The following is a 17954-nucleotide window of genomic DNA, read 5'->3' on the forward strand; positions in this document are numbered from 1 at the left end:
TGGTCGCCTTGGGCTGACTTCTTTATGTTGGTCCGCTCCAAGTTATTTTTAGTAATCCATTTTATTTGGACCTTGCAGGTCTCTTTTTTTATGGATTACTTTTTATAACTTCTTTGTAGCTTTGCCGTGCCTACTTTGTCATGTCGGTCCCTTCTAAGTTATTTTTAGTAATCCATTTTATTTGGACCTTTGTCAAGTCTCTTTTATGGATTACTTCTTATAATTTTGTAGTTTTAAATCAGCTTGGGCCGACTTCTTCATGTCGGTCCCTTTGGAAGTTATTTCTAGTAATCCACTTTTTAGGACTGGCCAAACCTCTTTTTAGGGATTACTTTTTATAACTTTTTCTCGCTTTGATCTGGTTTGACTTCTTTTACGTCAGTCCATTCTAAGTTATTTCTAGCAATCAATTTTTTTGTTTCAAACCTCGTCAGGCCTCTATTCATGGATCACTTTTTATAACTTCATGCATTATTCTGTTTTTTATCACTTTTCATCTTGCCGATTTTGTAGAGTTTGATCCTCGCTTGGCCGATCTTTGATGAATTTGGTTTTCATTCTTGTCGACCACGTCGGGCGGTGAATTTGGTTTTCACTTTCACCGATCTGTAGCTTTATAATCAGGTGATGAATTTTTGCATTTTCAGATTAATGCGTCTTGATAAAGAGATTTCATAGAAAATCTGAAAATCTTTATTCAAAGTAGAAAATATGCGAATATATACATGTGGGTGCTAACCCTAGGTAATTTTGTTGATCTTGGCTTGCTGCCTCATTAAAAAACCTTTTTAAGAAAAAAGAGTGCACCTTTGTCCTAAGATCATGTATTACTTTTTAACTATAGTACCTTCTTAGGTTGCAGGCATGCCATGATCGCGGTAGCTCTCGCCCCTCGAGTTTGGACACTTTGTAGTAGCCTTTTTCCAGTACCTCTGTGACTCGGTAAGGTCCTTTCCAGTTAGCTGCCAGCTTTCCTTCTCCGGGTCGACTTGTTCCGATATTATTTTGGATTAGGATAAGGTCATTGTTGGTAAAGCTTCGCTGTACTACCTTTCGATTGTACCTTGAGGCCATGCGGCGTTTTAACGCTTCCTCTCTGATCCGAGCTCTTTCTCGGACTTCTGGGAGCAGGTCGAGCTCTTCCTTTTGGAGTTGGGAGTTGGCCTCTTCACTATAGAGGATCGTTCTGGGAGATTCCTCTTCGACTTCTACCGGTATCATTGCCTCCATTCCATAAGCCAATCAGAAGGGTGATTCCTTTGTGGTAGAGTGTGGAGTTGTTCGATATGCCCATAGGACTTGTGGGAGCTCTTCAGCCTAGGCACCCTTTGCGTCCTATAGCCTCCGTTTTAACCCGGCTAGTATAACTTTATTGGCAGCTTCTACTAGTCCATTAGCTTGTGGGTGTTCTATGGATGTGAATTGGTGCTTTATTTTCAGGTCGGCTACCAACTTTCTAAAGCCTGCGTCCGTGAATTGAGTGCCATTGTCAGTGGTAATGGAGTAAGGGACCCCAAACCTTGTGACAATGTTCCTGTATAGGAATTTTCGACTTCTTTGGGCAGTAGCATTGGCTAAGGGCTCCACCTCAATCTATTTTGTGAAATAGTCTACTCCTAGAATGAGGAACTTGACCTGTCCCGATCCTTCGGGGAAGGGCCCGAGGAGGTCGAGTCCCCACTTTGCGAATGGCCAAGGTGATGTTACGCAGATGAGTTCTTCTGGTGGGGCGATGTGGAAGTTAGCATGCTTCTGACATGGTGGACATGTCTTAATGAACTCGGTTGCCTCTTTTTGCAAAGACGGCCAAAAAAATCCGGTTCGGAGTACTTTCTTGGCAAGAGCTCGTGCTCCGAGATGATTGCCACATGTGCCACTGTGTGTCTCCTCTAAGACCTCTTTTGTGTTAGAGGTCGGTACACATTTTAGTAGAAATGTCGAAATCCCTCTTTTGTATAGGATGTTGTTTATGATGGTGTAATATTGTGCCTCAAGCTTTAACCTCTTTGCCTCCTTCTTATCTGTAGGGAGTATCTCTGATTTGAGGTAGCTGATTATAGGGGTCATCCATCCTTGATCCTGTCCTGATATGGCTAGGATCTTTTCCTCTTCTAAGATTGACAGGTTCTGCAGTATTTCCTGGATAAGGCTCCTATTATTGCCCCCTGGTTTGGTACTGGCTAATTTTGAGAGTGCGTCAGCTCGAGCATTCTGTTCCCGAGGTATATGTTGGATCTCATATTCTTGGAATTGTCCGAGTTATTCCCTGGTTTTGTCCAGGTACTTTTTCATAGCAGGATCTTTGGCTTGGTAGGTCCCTGCTATCTGTGAGGTGACGACCTATGAATTGCTGACAAGTTTTAAGCTCCGACCTCTTTAGCCAGCTTCAAACCAGCTAATAGTGTCTCATACTCAGCTTGATTATTGGAAGCAGGGAACTCGATTTTCAAGGAGAGTTCAATCTGGGTTCCCTGATTACTTTCTATTATCACACCTGCTCCACTCCCGATTTTATTTGAAGAGCCATCCACATATAGATTCCAATTTCTAGGGTTTTTTAGGGTGTCAGTGTACTCTGCAATGAACTCGGCCAACTAGTGTGATTTGATGGCTGTCTGAGCTTCATATTGAAGGTCGAATTCGGACAACTCGACCGCCCACTGTAGAATTCTTCCTGCTAAATCTGTTTTCTACAGAATGCCTTTTATGGGCTGGTTAGTTCAAACGTTGATGGTGTGAGCCTGGAAGTATGGGCGAAGTCGTCGAGAGGTTAATATGAGAGTGTATGCAAACTTCTCTATCTTTTGATAGTTCATCTCGGACCCTTGTAGTGCTTTGCTAATAAAGTATACAGGTTGTTGTCCGCTGTTGTCCTCTCTGACTAGTACTGAGGCTACTGCCCGACTTCCTACTGCAAGGTATAATATGAGTGCTTCTCTTTCCCGTGGTTGGGTAAGGATGGGTGGTTGTCCCAGGAATCTTTTGAAATCCTGGAAAGCTTGCTCAAACTCTGGTGTCCATTTGAACTTCTTTCCCTTCCTTAGTGTGGCGTAGAAGGGGAGAGATCTTATGGTTGATCCAGCTAGAAATCTGGATAAGGCTGCTAGTCCTCCGTTGAGCTATTGCACTTCTTTGACACAGGTTGGGCTTTTCATATCGAGTATGGCCCGACACTTATCCGGGTTTTCCTCGATTCTTCTTTGTGTAAACATGAAATGCAAGAATTTGCCAGTTTCTACTGCGAAGGAGCATTTTGCAGGGTTAAGTCGCATGCCATGCTTACTTATGGTATTGAATAATTGGGCGAGGTCGGACAGTAATGATTCCTCGCTTTGTGTTTTTACTAACATGTCATCCACATATACCTCCATGAGTTTCCTGACATGGTCTGCGAAGATTTTATTCATTAATCTTTTATAGGTGGCTCCTGCGTTTTTGAGTCCGAATGGCATGACGACGTAGCAGTAGTTTGCTTTCGGAGTTAAGAATGAGATTTTTTCTTGATCAGGTGGGTACATTGGGATTTGATTATATCCCGAATAGGTGTCCATGAATGAGAGGTATTTGTATCCGGAGGAGGTGTCCACCAGAGCGTCGATACTTGGGAGTGGATAAGGATCCTTTGGGCAAGCTTTGTTGAGATCGGTGTAATCTGTGCACATCCACCACTTCCCATTTGATTTTTTTACCAAGACGATGTTGGCTAGCCATAACGGGTATTTGACTTCTCTGATGAATCCTGCCTCTAATAGAGCTTGTCCCTGTTCCTCCACAGCTTGGGATCTTTCTGATCCGAGCTTTCTACACCTCTGCTGTACTGGACGAGAACCTGGATACACTGCCAGCTTGTGGCACATTAGCTTTGGGTCTATGCCCGGCATGTCTGCGGCCTTCCATGCAAAGAGGTCGACATTATCTTTTAGGAACTATATGAGTGACTCCTTTACATTTTCTTTTAGGATTGCGCTAATACTTGTTGTTTTTTTGGGACATCTACGATCTCTACTTTTTCTATTTCGCCTTCAGGTTGCAGACGAAGTTCATCCCGACCTTGAACTCCCCTGAGTTTGATGGTGTGGATTTCTTCTCCTTTGACTCTGAGGTTCAGACTTTTGTTGTAACAGCGGCGTGCTGTTTTCTGGTCTCCTTTTATTGTAGCGATCCCTTCTGTAGTTGGAAACTTCATGCATAGATGTGGTGTCGAAACTACTGCGGTGAGCTGATTTAACGTTGTCCGACCTATCAGGGCATTGTAGGCTAAACTTACGTCGACCACGATATAGTCTATGTTGATCGTCCTTGAATGGTTTCCTTTTCTGAAGGTTGTGTGTAGTGAGATGTATCCAAGTGGTTGGATTGGAGTGTCTCCTAGTCTGAATAAGCTGTTTGGATATGCTGTGAGCTCTTTTTCTTCGAGGCCGAGTTTGTCGAAGGCGGTTTTGAACAAGATGTCAGCCGAGCTTCCTTGGTCCACTAGTGTGCGGTGAAGATTAGCATTGGCCAATATGATAGTGATGACCATGGGATCGTCATGTCCCGAGATGACGCCAGGTGCGTCCTCTTCAGTGAAAGTAATAGTAGGGAGGTCGGGTGCTCCTTCTTTTCCCTCGACGTGATATACTTCCTTGAGGTGTCTTTTGTGAGATGATTTGGAGATTCTTCCTCCCGCAAATCCTCCATGTATCATGTGAACATGTCTCTCCGGGGTACGAGCTGGTCGTTCAGTTTGTCCGACCTCTTCGTATCTTCTTCTCTTTCTGGGCTCATCTATTTTACTGGCTAGGTACCGATCTAGTCTCCCTTCTCTTACCAATTTTTCTATGACATTCTTCAAGTCGAAGCACTCGTTAGTGGGATTTCCATAAATTCGGTGGTATTCGCAATATTCCGTCTGATTTCTGCCTCCTTTTTTGCTTTTCAGTGGGCGAGGTGGTGGGATCTTTTCATTGTGGCATACCTCTCGGTATACTTCCACAAGAGACACCCAGAAGGGGTGTAATTGTGATATTTTTTAGTCTTCTCTCCTTGTTGATCTTCTTTTTTCTTGGACTCTTTATCCTTATCTCAGGAGCAGTAAAAGGATCCGAATTTTGAGGTCTCTCCTAGTAGAGAGTTTTCCTCCATGTTGATGTACTTTTTTGCCTGTTCTTTATCCTTCTCGGCTTCTCGTTGGTGTTCAGCCTCCTTTTCGAGTTGTTTGAGATGATCTTGTTGAGCTTGAAGTGCTTCCAAGATTTGTGTGTTTGGTGAGTTCTTGTCTCCGTTTGGTTGAGACGTATCCTTTGGTGTAGTGTCCGCGTCCTTCTACGGCATTCTATTTTCTAGATCTGAGTTGTGGTCATTGTCAAGGTTAACCGCCATGATGATGGGAGACATCCTGGTTCCCCGGCAATGGCGCCAATGTTCCGAGGGTTACCTGAAACTGTAGGTCGATCTCGGACGAGATCTTCTGTAGTGGTCGGAGCTGTTGTGTCTGACTTGTTGGACTTGGTGGTGGTGCTGATCCTTTGTCACCGGTGGGTGGTGGTACCTACAAGGGACTCCAATGCTTAAGTTAGCAAGGGTATTAAGCAGGTTTTTAGTAGGATCAGAGTATGAGTTATACCTGGATGCTCCAGCGTATTTATAATGGTGAGGAGTGACCCTCTCTTGAGATAAGATAGTTATCTTATCTTATCTTTGAGTGAAGTCACCTTATCTTTGAGGGAACCACCCTTATCTTTCTAGGCTTTGGGCTGCCTTTGGATTTGGATTGTGTTCCTCTGTTTGGGTCCTTTTCGGGCTTTTCTGGTGTTTTGGCCGAGCTCTTTGAGGAGAGGTTGGATATTCCTAACCTGAAGAGGTCGGTCGGCTTGTCTTTGATATGCCCGGGTCATACAGTTCGACCCAGGGCATGAACAAGATGTAATATAACAAAATATAGTAGTATAATATCATAACAATCTAGCTACGGCTCGCAGAGTTTATGCCGGCTAGCCATATACAGACAATACATGAGACCAGATAGTAAAACAACTTATACAAGTTTTGTTCTCTCAAATACAAGCCTCTAGGCCAAACAAAATACAAAAGTGAGAGACATATACATAATAGTTCAAAAAGACTCCAAGAGGTATCCAGATCCTCCGCTCCTGTCACTAATAAAACCACTCACCGTGGTGGGTTGTGACCTGCATCTGAAAACAACAACAAAAATATGGTATGAGAACCAGAGGTTCTCTGTATGGTAACCGTGCCCAATGATGTAGGATATAAGACCCCGGGATGCCAAAGGTCATCCTAGACTCCATATCCATCACAAGAACTCAAGCTTAAAGCATTTTAAGCCAAATAAGCATAATTATATAAAACCTTAACATAAATAAAATGGGTACTACATCTTAGGGGAGTGATAAACCCCAATTTGACGGTTTATCTTGTATTGAATTTAGAGTATTTTGATGACCTTTACCCACATTTATTCAATGAAATAGCATGGTTTTATAACTTCTCCTTTAATTGTGCTTAAGAGTGAAAACATGCTTTTTAGGTCTTAAAATAGTTAAATTTAATTCACCTTGATTCCATTAGATGCCTTGATATGTTTGTTAAGTGATTTAAGGTTTAGGAGGCAAAGATTGGATCAAGGGAATGAAGAAAGAAAGCATGAAAAGTTAGAGAACTCATGAAGGAATGAAAGAACCGGAAAGCTGTCAAGCCGACCTCTTCGCACTTAAATGACCATAACTTGAGCTACAAAGGTCCAAATGATGCGGTTCTAGTTGGGTTGGAAAGCTAACATCCGGGGCTTCGAAACGATATAAGATTTGCTATAGTTGCTACACGTATGGTGGCACGCACGTGCATAGTACGCGCACGTGCCGTTGCTGCCACCTGGTTCACTTAAAGCAAAACGTGGCCAGCGAATTCTAAAGCCTTGTGGGCCCAATCCAACTCATTTCTGATACTATTTAACCCAAGAAATGAAGAGGGAAACACATGTTGGTTACCATTAGTCATAGTTTAGTTTTAGAAGTAGTTAGAACTAGTTTCTAGAGAGAGAAGCTCTCACTTCTCTCTAGAATTAGGATTAGGATTAGGTTTAGTTCTTAGATCTAGATTTAGATTCATCTTCTTCTACTTCTATCTTCTCAATTCCTTGTAGTTACATTCATTCTTCTCCTTTTCTTTTGGTGTAATCTCTTTTATGTTGTTCTTATATTTTGTTGTAGATCTAGTATTGTTCCTTCTACTTTCTTTCAATTCAATTCAAGGTAATTCATAATAATTGTGTCTCTTTTGATTGTTGTTGTTAATTTCTTTCAATAATTGTTGTTAGATTCTCTTGCTGTTGTCAATTTGCTTTGCTTTTCTTTTGTGCCTTCCAAGTGTTTGATGAAATGCTTGGTTGGATTTTAGTGTAGGTTTTGTTCCTCTTGGCCTAGGTAGAGTAATTAGTGACTCTTGAGTTATCTAATTCTTTTGTTGGTTGATAATTAGAAGTTGCTAATTGATTTGAATGCCTCTAAAGCTAGTCTTTCCTTTAGGAGTTGATTAGGACTTGAGGAATCAAATTGACTTTCCTCCATGGTTAGAGGTTAACTAAGTGGGAGCAATACACAATTCTCATCACAATTGAGAAGGATAACTAGGATAGGACTTCTAGTTCTCATATCTTGCCAAGAGCTTTGTTAGTTGTTAGTTTATTTCCTTTGCCATTTATAATTCTTGTCTATAATCTCAAAAAACCCCAAAATAACTCAAAAACTCTTTTTTTTTTACCGACGCGTGCGCGTCATGCGTGCTTACGCGTCGATGTGCATATTGGTTGAAGGACGCGTACGCGCCAGGTGCGCGCACGCATGCATCGAGTTAGGCCGGAGGCATAATGTCGGCCCAAGTCTGGCACAACTCTCGGGTAAAAGTACCAGAAGTGTGGATCGTGCAATCGACGCGCGCGCGTACAATGCGTGCACGCGTACATGGGGTTAGGCCTGAGGCTTAGAGTGGGCTTGAAGCACGCCTAACTCTCGGGTCAGAAGCCTAGAGTGGCGGCAGCATTGAAGGGCGCGCGCGCGGCAAGCGCGCGTCCGCGTACATTGGTACTTTATGAGAAGGCGCACTAGCGCAATGCGTGTGCTCGCATCTGTTCCTTCCTGGACATGTGGGCGCGCACGCGGCAAGTGTGCATCCGCGCAGATCGAGTTGGGCCAGGGGCTTAAAGTTAGCCCAGATCCAGCTCAACTCTCTGGGGCTTGGCTCAAAAATTGCAGCAGCGGATCGATGCGGGCGCGGTGGGTGTGCGTCCGCGTGAACTTTCATGTTCTTATAATTTGCGCGCACGCACGTAGTGCACGTCAGCGTGGGCATGTTGGGCTCAGGGCATAATGTTTGCCCAAGAGAGGCCCAACTCTTGGGTACGTGGGTGATGCTGCTTCCGCACAGGGATGCGTGCGCGTACGTTGTGCGCGCGCGTCCACCCCCTTCTTTATTCAATCAACCATCATACAATTCACAAAAAATGCAATTTGATATTATTCATCTACTACTAAACACAACATACATGTGACTAAGCTAACAATTAAGTTGTACACACAAATTTATGTGAAACATCTACCTACAATGGTAACTCAAATCACTTATTAAGCAAATTTAAAAGAGAGTGGAAAGAGTTTACCATGGTGGGGTGTCTCCCACCTAGCACTTTTAGTTTAAGTCCTTAAGTTGGACATTTTGAGGTGCTTATTGTCATGGTGGCTTATGTTTGTACTCATCCTTGAATCTCCAAGGATCCTTGCTCCTCAATTGGTTGACAGAATTTCCAACCATTTTCATCAAGCTTGGGAAAAGTTCTACCCAAGATATGAGGTCCCATAGTTGATCTTCACATAGCGAACCGGGATCCCATACCTTATCTTCACACCCGTCTTCAATTTGATCTCCATACTTTTCTTTCCGGGTGGTTGACATATAGAATTCTCTTTAGCATAACAAGTCTTCCTTCGATACCCTTGTAAAGTGACATTCTTCCAATCATCGTTCCTATACCTTGAAGCTTTGACCTTAATGAGCTTAATTCCTAACTTGCAACCACTACATAACTCATTTTTGCTTTTAGTTCCACAAAGAGTTCTAAGTTGACCATCATTTTCAATTAAACCATATTCAAGTGAGAAAGTAAAGCTTAGGGATAGAAATTTTACCCACTTGAATGTTGTGTTGGATGGTGACGTGGGAAGGGAGACTTCCCCACACTTAGACAATGCAAGGTCTACTTCCTTGTGCTCTTCTTTAGTTGTTTCCACCTCTTCACAAGCTTCTTCAATTTCAACCTCATCCCCTTTGTTACGTGGCTTGGTGTTGTCTTCAAGGACTTCATCTTGTTTAATGGGAGGTGATTCAACTTTGGATAGGAATTCATTGATGAATGAGTTCATCTCTTGATCAACCTCTTCATATTCTTCAATTTCAATATATACCATGCCATTTTCGTTATCCTTGGGAGGTTGTGCACACTTTTTTATAATTTCAACTTCGTGTCCAATGGGAGAGGATTCCATTGTAGAGAGGAATTCATCCATGATTGAATCCATTTCTTGATAAACTTCTTCCAAGTCTCCAACGATGATGTGCCTTGGAGGTTGCGCACCCTCCTCAACATCAATATCAAGCTTCTCGGAAGAGTTCTCCATGATGCTACATTCCCTTGGACTTTCAACATCTCCTAAATCTTCAACCACTTCTTCCTTTTCTTCAATGATCATAGGCTCCTCCAAATGTTCTAACACAAAATTCGACTCCTCCTTCTCCACCGGATTTTTCAATTTCTCCTTCATACTTTGCTCTTCTTTCGACCTTTCACATGTGGCCACGGGAGTACCTTGAGTATTCAAACATCGATGGGCCAAAGTATGCACCACCTTGGTCAAATTGGTCACAAACTCAAGTGTATCCTGCTTCATGGCTTCTTGTCCTTGAAGTAACAAAGTGAGAGGATCGTCTATTGGGGCTTGGGGTGAGTAGGAAGGTTCATTATTTTGGAGAGAGAATTCATGGTAGGAAGGTGGTTCTTCTTGATAAGGTTGTGGAGATTGTGTGTATTGAGGTGGTTCTCAGGAGTAATCTTGATAGGGTTGTGGTGGTTCTAAAGGTTCTTGCTCAAAATGGTCATAAAAATATGGTATGGATGGTTGGTCATATGACGGATATGGATTATAGGAAGGTGCTTGATGTGGAGGGCTTGTGAGTATGGTTGAGGTTTATGTTGAGGATATGGTTCATAGGCATATGGTGGTGGTTCTTGAAAGTCACAAGGTGATTCACCATAGCCATTGGATTGATATGCATCATAAAATGGCTCTTCTTCATAGTGCATTGGTTGAGGTTTATGTTGCCATGAAGATTGATCATATGCATATGGCTTCTCCCACCTTTGATTGTTCCATCCTTGATACACATCCTCATTGAAGCTCTCATTACCTACAACATAATTAGAACCAAACTCATAGCCAAAGTGAGAATTCATGATAGCAAGAGAAGGCAAAAACAAAAAAATAGGAACAAATAAAGAGAACAAACTAAAAACTAACAAAGAAGCAAAAAGCAAACATATTCACAATATTCACATATATACAATAACCAATAACATAACACCATTGCAACTCCCCGGCAACGGCGCCATTTTGATGATTAGGATTTTTGACGGTTTAGAATTTCACAAATGAATTCTCATTGCTAGTATAGTTTCTAAACCAACAATAATCCTTTCATACAAAAGATTGTTTGTCACAAGTAACAAACCCCTAAAATTAATAACCGAAGTATTCAAACCTCGGGTCGTTCTCCCTAGGAATTACAATAAAGTGTCTTGTTATTGGTTTGAGTTGTTTTGGGGTTTTGATAAGAGGCATGAAAGTAAATGGCAATGAAAATAAACTAACAACTATAAAAGGCTCTTGGCAAGTTATGAGAATTAGAAGTCCTATCCTAGTTATCCTCCTCAATTGTGTTGAGAATTGTTCATGGCTACCACTTAGTTAACCTCTAACCATGGAGGAAAGTCAAGTGGATGAATCAATTTGATTTCTCAAGTCCTAATCAACTCCTAAAGGAAAGACTAGCTTTAGAGGCGTTCAAATCAATTAGCAACTTCTAATTATCAATCAACAAGGGAATTAGATAACTCAAGAGTCACTAATTACTCTACCTAGGCCAAGAGGAACAAAACCTACACTAAAATCCAACCAAGCATTTCATCAAACACTTGGAAGGCATAAAAGGAAAACATAGTAAATCAACAACAAGAATAGAATCTAACAACAATTATTGAGAGGAATTAACAACAACAATCAAGGAAATCACAATTATCATGAATTACCTCAAATTGCATTATTGAAAGAAACAAAGGAACAACAATCTATCCAAAACAAAATGAAGGATTACAATTATTAAAGCACATAACTAGAAAGAGGAAGAGGAGAAGATTAAGAATTGATAAATGAAAAGTGAGTCAAAGCATGAATTAAACCTAGATCTAAGAAGAGAGATTAACCTAAACCTAATCCTAATTCTAGAGAGAAGTGAGAGCTTCTCTCTCTAAAACTAACTCTAAACTAATCCTAATTATCCTATATGATTCCCTAGATTCAATAATTGCCTCCCCCTTCAATCCTTGATCCTTTTATTCCTTCCTATCAGCAATTGGCGCCAAAAATGGGTTCAGAAACCCTCTCAAATCGCCAGGCACGTGTTGCATTAATGAAGTCATGTGCTGGCACCGGCGCGTGCGCGCATGGTACGCGTACGCGTCCCTGGTCGATTCTGTAATGTACGCGCGAGCGCCTTGTGCGCGTGCGCATACTTGGCCGAGATCAATTCTTTTGTCTTTTGTGCTTCCCTCCATTTGCATGCTTCCTTCCTTGCTCCTTTGATCCATGCCTAGCCTATTTCAATCCTGGAATTACTAGCAAACACATCAAGGCATCTTATGGAATCAAGGAGAAATTAGAATTCATCAAAATAAGGCTTAAAAAGCATGTTTTTACACTTAAGCATAAATATGGGAGAGATAACAAAACCATGCTAATTCATAGGCTAAATGTGATAAAAGGTTATCAAAATACTCTGAATTCAATACAAGATAAACCCTAAAAATGGGGTTTATCAGGGAGTTTCTAATCTAAACCAACACCATTGTCCCACAGCCTTCACCAGCCTACCCTCCATGCGATCCTATCGCCTCTGCCTTCCGAACCACCTCAATCCCAGTAGAAAGCACAATTAAATACAATGAAAGTAAAACATGAGTAGGATCATAATAAGCAATTAATTCAAGTAGCAATGAAGCATGTTATACAAATAGGCAAACAATCTCAAGTCGGCAAAGCATACAAATGGATAGAAAATGCATATGATGAATGCCTGCCCTACTGGCTATGATATTACATTGTCGGTTCAACTGCCAACCCGACACATCTCCATGGAGATGTTGCCCTTTGGAATCATGGTGTGGGAACCCCCGAGATATAGTGCTCGGATTACTATCTAGGGTTTTGTGCCTGTATGCTCTGATAATCCGAAGGGATGCGAGCGGGATTTATTGTCACCGGCCTCACATCTAAGCACAAGCGGAACGAACCACCGCCCTTACACTGCTGCCACTACCTCGACAGGCGGGATCCAACCTCGGCCCCTGCCGAGCGCATAGCATCTCATAATCTCAATGAAAAGTAGTGCAATACTTTTCAAAAACATTTTTAATACAAGATTGATCCATCACTTTATTCAGAGCCCTCGACCCTTTTCAACCATTATTCATTCACATCTCAGTTCCGAACTCAACAGTTCCTTAATCCTCATCCCATTCATCAACTATTCACCACATAATATTAAACCACCTTCAGTACGCCAGAAACCTAGGCCTCCGTTTTCTAAATTTTTCCAAATAATATCGTTTAAGACCCTTAAAATCCTTTTCCAATTAAAAGTATCCAAAAATATGCCCAAAAGACTTAAAAATGTGTCATAGAAGCTTACAACCTTGTTGGGGAGGTAGAATAGTTGAAACTAAAGCAAAATTTGAGAAGCAGAGTGTGTGCGTCCGCACAGGGGTATGCGTGCGCATGCCCAGCAAAATTTTTAAAAGTGTGCGTACGCACAGGTACCAAAACTTTCAAAATCTGTTCACTCGCACAACCCGTGCGAGCGCCCCCATCAGACTGGCCTCCCCAACGTGTGCGTGCGTACAAGTCTGTACGTACGCACAGGTCACAATTTCTCATTGGTGTGTGCGAACGCACAGGTCTGTGCGTGTGCACAGGTCACAATCTTCGCAGAGTGTGTGTGCGCACAAGGTTGTGCGTATGCACATACCAGAAAACACAGAATTCTGTAACTTTGCCGAATTCAGATTTTCAACACCAACTTTGAATGATCATAACTTCCTCTACAAAATTCCAAATTTCACAAACTTTATATCGCTAAAAAGGGTTTTCAAAGATCTTCAAATCTAAATAAATTTTCTTCAATTTAGAAAACCAAGGCAAAAGTTATGATCAGACAAAGTTCATCAAAAACCAACTTTTACCCAAAATCACAATTTCCACAATTCCTTTATAAAACACAACCAAGACCAAACCAAACCATTCCAAACTCTAATTCTCATCAAAATCAACACCCAATGACATATTACACTAAGCATACCACATATTTCTTCACTTTACCTCATCCTTAATTGAAACATTAATATATTACATATAATCAAACCTCATTAGCATTTTTCCAATTTCATTACCAACCTATCAACATCAATATCACATTTATCAACATAATTCACTCCTCCACTTCACAAATCATTCATGCTCAACTCAAAAATCATCATTTCATCAAACATCATCATACAATAACATCCAACAGTTCATCAACCATTCAAATCTAATCTTATCCTATGGGTCACTAGCCTAAGTATCCATGAATATTATATACTACATAGAGGAAACTGAAACCATACCTTATCTGATTCCCAATATGAACGAAATAAGCTTTCAACCAAAATCCAACAACCAATGTAACTCCAACAAGCACCAACAAGCCCCAAACTCACAATAATCAAGCTATATACATATAAATCACCACAAAATCAACCTAGGGCTCTGATAAACCACTATTTTATGGTTTATATTGTGTTTAATTATGTGGTTTTATCATGATCCTTACCCACTTATTCATTAATTTAGCGTGCATTTATATTTCCTTCTTGAAATTATTACATGGTTGAAAATCGCTTCCTAGAGACTTTTTAATTATGCATTTTAAAAATGGAAGGAACATAAGAAATTGAGGAGATAACCAGCGAGAAGTGACGCGGCCGCATGGCTCACGCGTTCACGCGAAAGAGGAGAAATCGTAGTGACACGGCCGCATGGCTCACGAGACCGCGCAGAATGGGAAAGCACAAGTGACGCGGAGGCGTGGACGACGCGAACGCGTGGCAAGGAAAAACGCGAATGACGCGTCCGCATGGACGACGCGATCGCGTGACGTGCGCGATCTGCATAATCTGCAGATTTCGCTGGGAGCGATTTTGGGCCCTATTTTGACCCAATTCTCGGCCCAGAACAGCAGATTAGAGCCAGAGAACATGCAGAAACCAAAAACCACATTCATTCTAAACAGTTTTAGTTTTAGATCTAGTTTTTACTCCTCCTCTAGGTTTTTCTCTCTACACATTGATAGTTTTTAGGATTTGATTTTTCTACCACTTTTTGCATTGGGATACTGAGAAGAGTTATTACCTCATCAAGACTTCGTCATTCTAGTTCGTTTTCTTTACTTGGCTTTACTCCTCCATGTCCTTTGCTTTGTTAATTCTACCATTGGAATATTATTAGGATTTATTTAATTCAAGGATTACTTTTATTTTTATTTGATTATTTTGATCTTTATTTATAATGTCTTTCTTTAATTCCTTTTCATATGTTATGAATTTTTCATTCACAATGAGCGAGTAGTTCCCTAACTTGATGGGGAGTTGATTGAAAGGAACCAATTGAGTTGGAAGGCTTAAAAGAGAAATTGTAATTGGGTTTATTGTTGGACTGCCCACTAGTCACTAACACCAACCCCTTTTAATTAAGTGGGTTGCAACTTGTGAACGGACATAGCATTCCAACCTGTTTGACTTTCTCTTACCTAGTAAGAGATAACTAAACAGGATAACATTTAATTATCAATTAATCTAGAGAGTAATCCAACAACAGCGGGACTTCCAACTAATCAACTCCCAGTCAAGTCTTTTATTTACATTATTCAAATTCTCCAATTTTATTTCCTGTTTACTCAACTCAAACCTTTATGAAAACATCTGATTAATAAAAATAACACACTTTTCTGCAACTCGTTAGTAGACGACCTGGGATTCATAGTCCCAGTATTTCAATTTTAAATTTCTGTGACATCTTTCTAAATTGATAAGTGGATTTCTGGTGAGATAAGAACTATACTTGCAACGTACACATTTTAATAATTTTTAATTCACCAATTTCCGCCCCATCAAATTTTGGCGTCGTTGCCAGGGAGTTGCAACAGTGTGTTAATTTATTGATTGGTATTTATTTTTATTGCAATTTTTTTCTTTACATTCTATCACTATGAACTGTACGTTTCTTTCATTAAATGACGTGTTCGCTTCCTGATCCAAGCTTGCCAGCATTTGACCCTGAAATTGAAAGAACTCTTTCACATATAAGGCAAGCTCGGCGTAGGCGACTCCTCTTTGAGGACGAACCTAAACGGTCATCTAAGGAAGAAACAAACTCCCCTTTCTACTGATCCAGTTCATTTACGTGCAGGTGACATGGCAGCGCCCAGAAGAGTCACTATCCAGGAGGAAGGAGCCCCTGATTTTACGCTCCATCCATTCTAGACGCACCACCCAGCAGTAGCTGTAGATTTTGAAATAAAGTCTTCACTACTCAACTTGATGCCCAAATTTCATGGCTTACCTGCTCAAGAGCCTATCAAGCATCTTAGGGATTTCCAGACCGCTTGTTCTACTGTTAAGCGTGATGGCACTGATGAAAACTCTATTCTATTGAAAGCCTTCCCGTTTTCTCTAGAGGAAAAGGCAAGAGAGTGGTACTACACTCAACCCAGAGCAATTGTTTCCAACTGGGATGCACTTAGGAGAGAGTTTCTGGATAAATTCTTTCCGGCTGAAGTTGCCGATAAGCTGAGGAAGGACATGTCTATGATCGTTCAAGATGAATCTGAGACCCTCTATGAATACTTGGAACGCTTCAATACTCTTCGAGACGCATGTCCCTATCATATGATTGACAAGATAGTTTTGCTCGGTTACTTTACACAGGGTTTGAAATCTCAAGATAGGACCACATTAGAAGGTGCTTGCAATGGTTCTATGAAAAAGTACAAGACTACGGACGAAGCATTGCAATTGATCAGAGACTTAGCTGACTCTACTAGGAATCATAGGCAGAGACAAAGTCGGTCAAGAGCTGTTGCGGAGGTATCCACTAATACAGAGACTACTGCTATAGCCCAGAGTCTATGTGAAATGACTAACTTGCTGAAGCAGATGCAACTGAATCAACAACAACTTCAGCAAGTTCAGCCTTCTCCACCACAGCACAGCCAGCAGTTAGTTCCACAAAGAGTGTGCAGAATCTGTGTAGATTACAGTCACTATACCGATGAGTGTCCGCAGCTCCAACCAGAAGACAACACTGTAGCAGCCACTCATAACTTTCATGACCGCCCCAATCAAGGGTACAATCAAGGTGGCAACTATAACCAAGGATGGCAAGATAACTCTAACCAAGGCTGGAGAGACAATTCTAACCAGGGTTGGAGGGACAATTCTAACAGAGGAGGCAGAGATAACAATGAAAATCAGAGGTGGAATAATAATAACAATTTCAGGCAGCAAAATCAGACTCAGTCCTACAGAGCACCTCATTTAAGACAACCTCAAGCCTCTCAGCAGACTTCTCAGACCACTTACCCCTCTTCATCTCCTAATGATGAATTACTATAAGTCATTGATCAGAGACAACAGGCTATGGAGAATAATATTAATGCAACTATGAATGTTTTGACTTCTACTTTACAAACTCTTGTCTCACAGATTGGATCAATGAACAACTCCAACAACCAGTCTTCAAGCTCTGGTGGACTCCCCTCTCAACCATTACCCAACCCAAAGGGTGGTATTAATGCCATCACCCTAAGGTCTGGAACCACACTGCAGGAGAGAAATCAGGAGGAGCAAAGCCTACCAAAACACGCCTCAGCTGAAGAGGTAGTAGAATTAGAAAATGTTGAAGAGGAAGAGGACATACAGGACATTGTTGAGAAAGAAGAAGCTCAACCACAGGAGGAAACACCAAAAGGCGCAGACACTGCAGAAAACACCACTCCCATTCCATTTCCACAACTTGCAAGGAAGCCCAGGAAGCAGTTGGAACCTGACCCCAAAATGGTAGAAATCTTCAAAAAGGTTGAGGTAACTGTTCCCCTTTTTGATGTCATTCAACAGGTACCTAAATATGAAAAGTTTCTAAAAGATTTATGTATACATAAAGACAAAATTAATGAATTAGAAACTATTCCATTAGGAAGTTCTATATCTGCTTTAATGGGAAATTTACCTAAAAAATGTAGTGACCCAGGTCCTTGTATAGTTAGTTGTACTATTGGTGGTGTGGTAATTTATGATTGCATGTGTGATTTGGGAGCATGTGTTAGTATAATGCCTTTATCTGTATATGATGTTTTAAGGCTCCCTCCCTTAAAAAGGTCGGCAACTCGTTTTGTGTTAGCAGATAAAAGCATTATTACAGTGGCTGGAGTTGCTGAAGATGTTTTAGTAAACATTAAAGGGCTCACATTTCCCACTGATTTTTATATCTTGGAGATGCCCAACAATGACTCAGATAAGCCATCATCAATCCTACTTG

Source organism: Arachis hypogaea, chromosome 9 (assembly GCF_003086295.3).
Source record: "Arachis hypogaea cultivar Tifrunner chromosome 9, arahy.Tifrunner.gnm2.J5K5, whole genome shotgun sequence".
NCBI classification, from domain to species: Eukaryota; Viridiplantae; Streptophyta; class Magnoliopsida; order Fabales; family Fabaceae; genus Arachis; species Arachis hypogaea.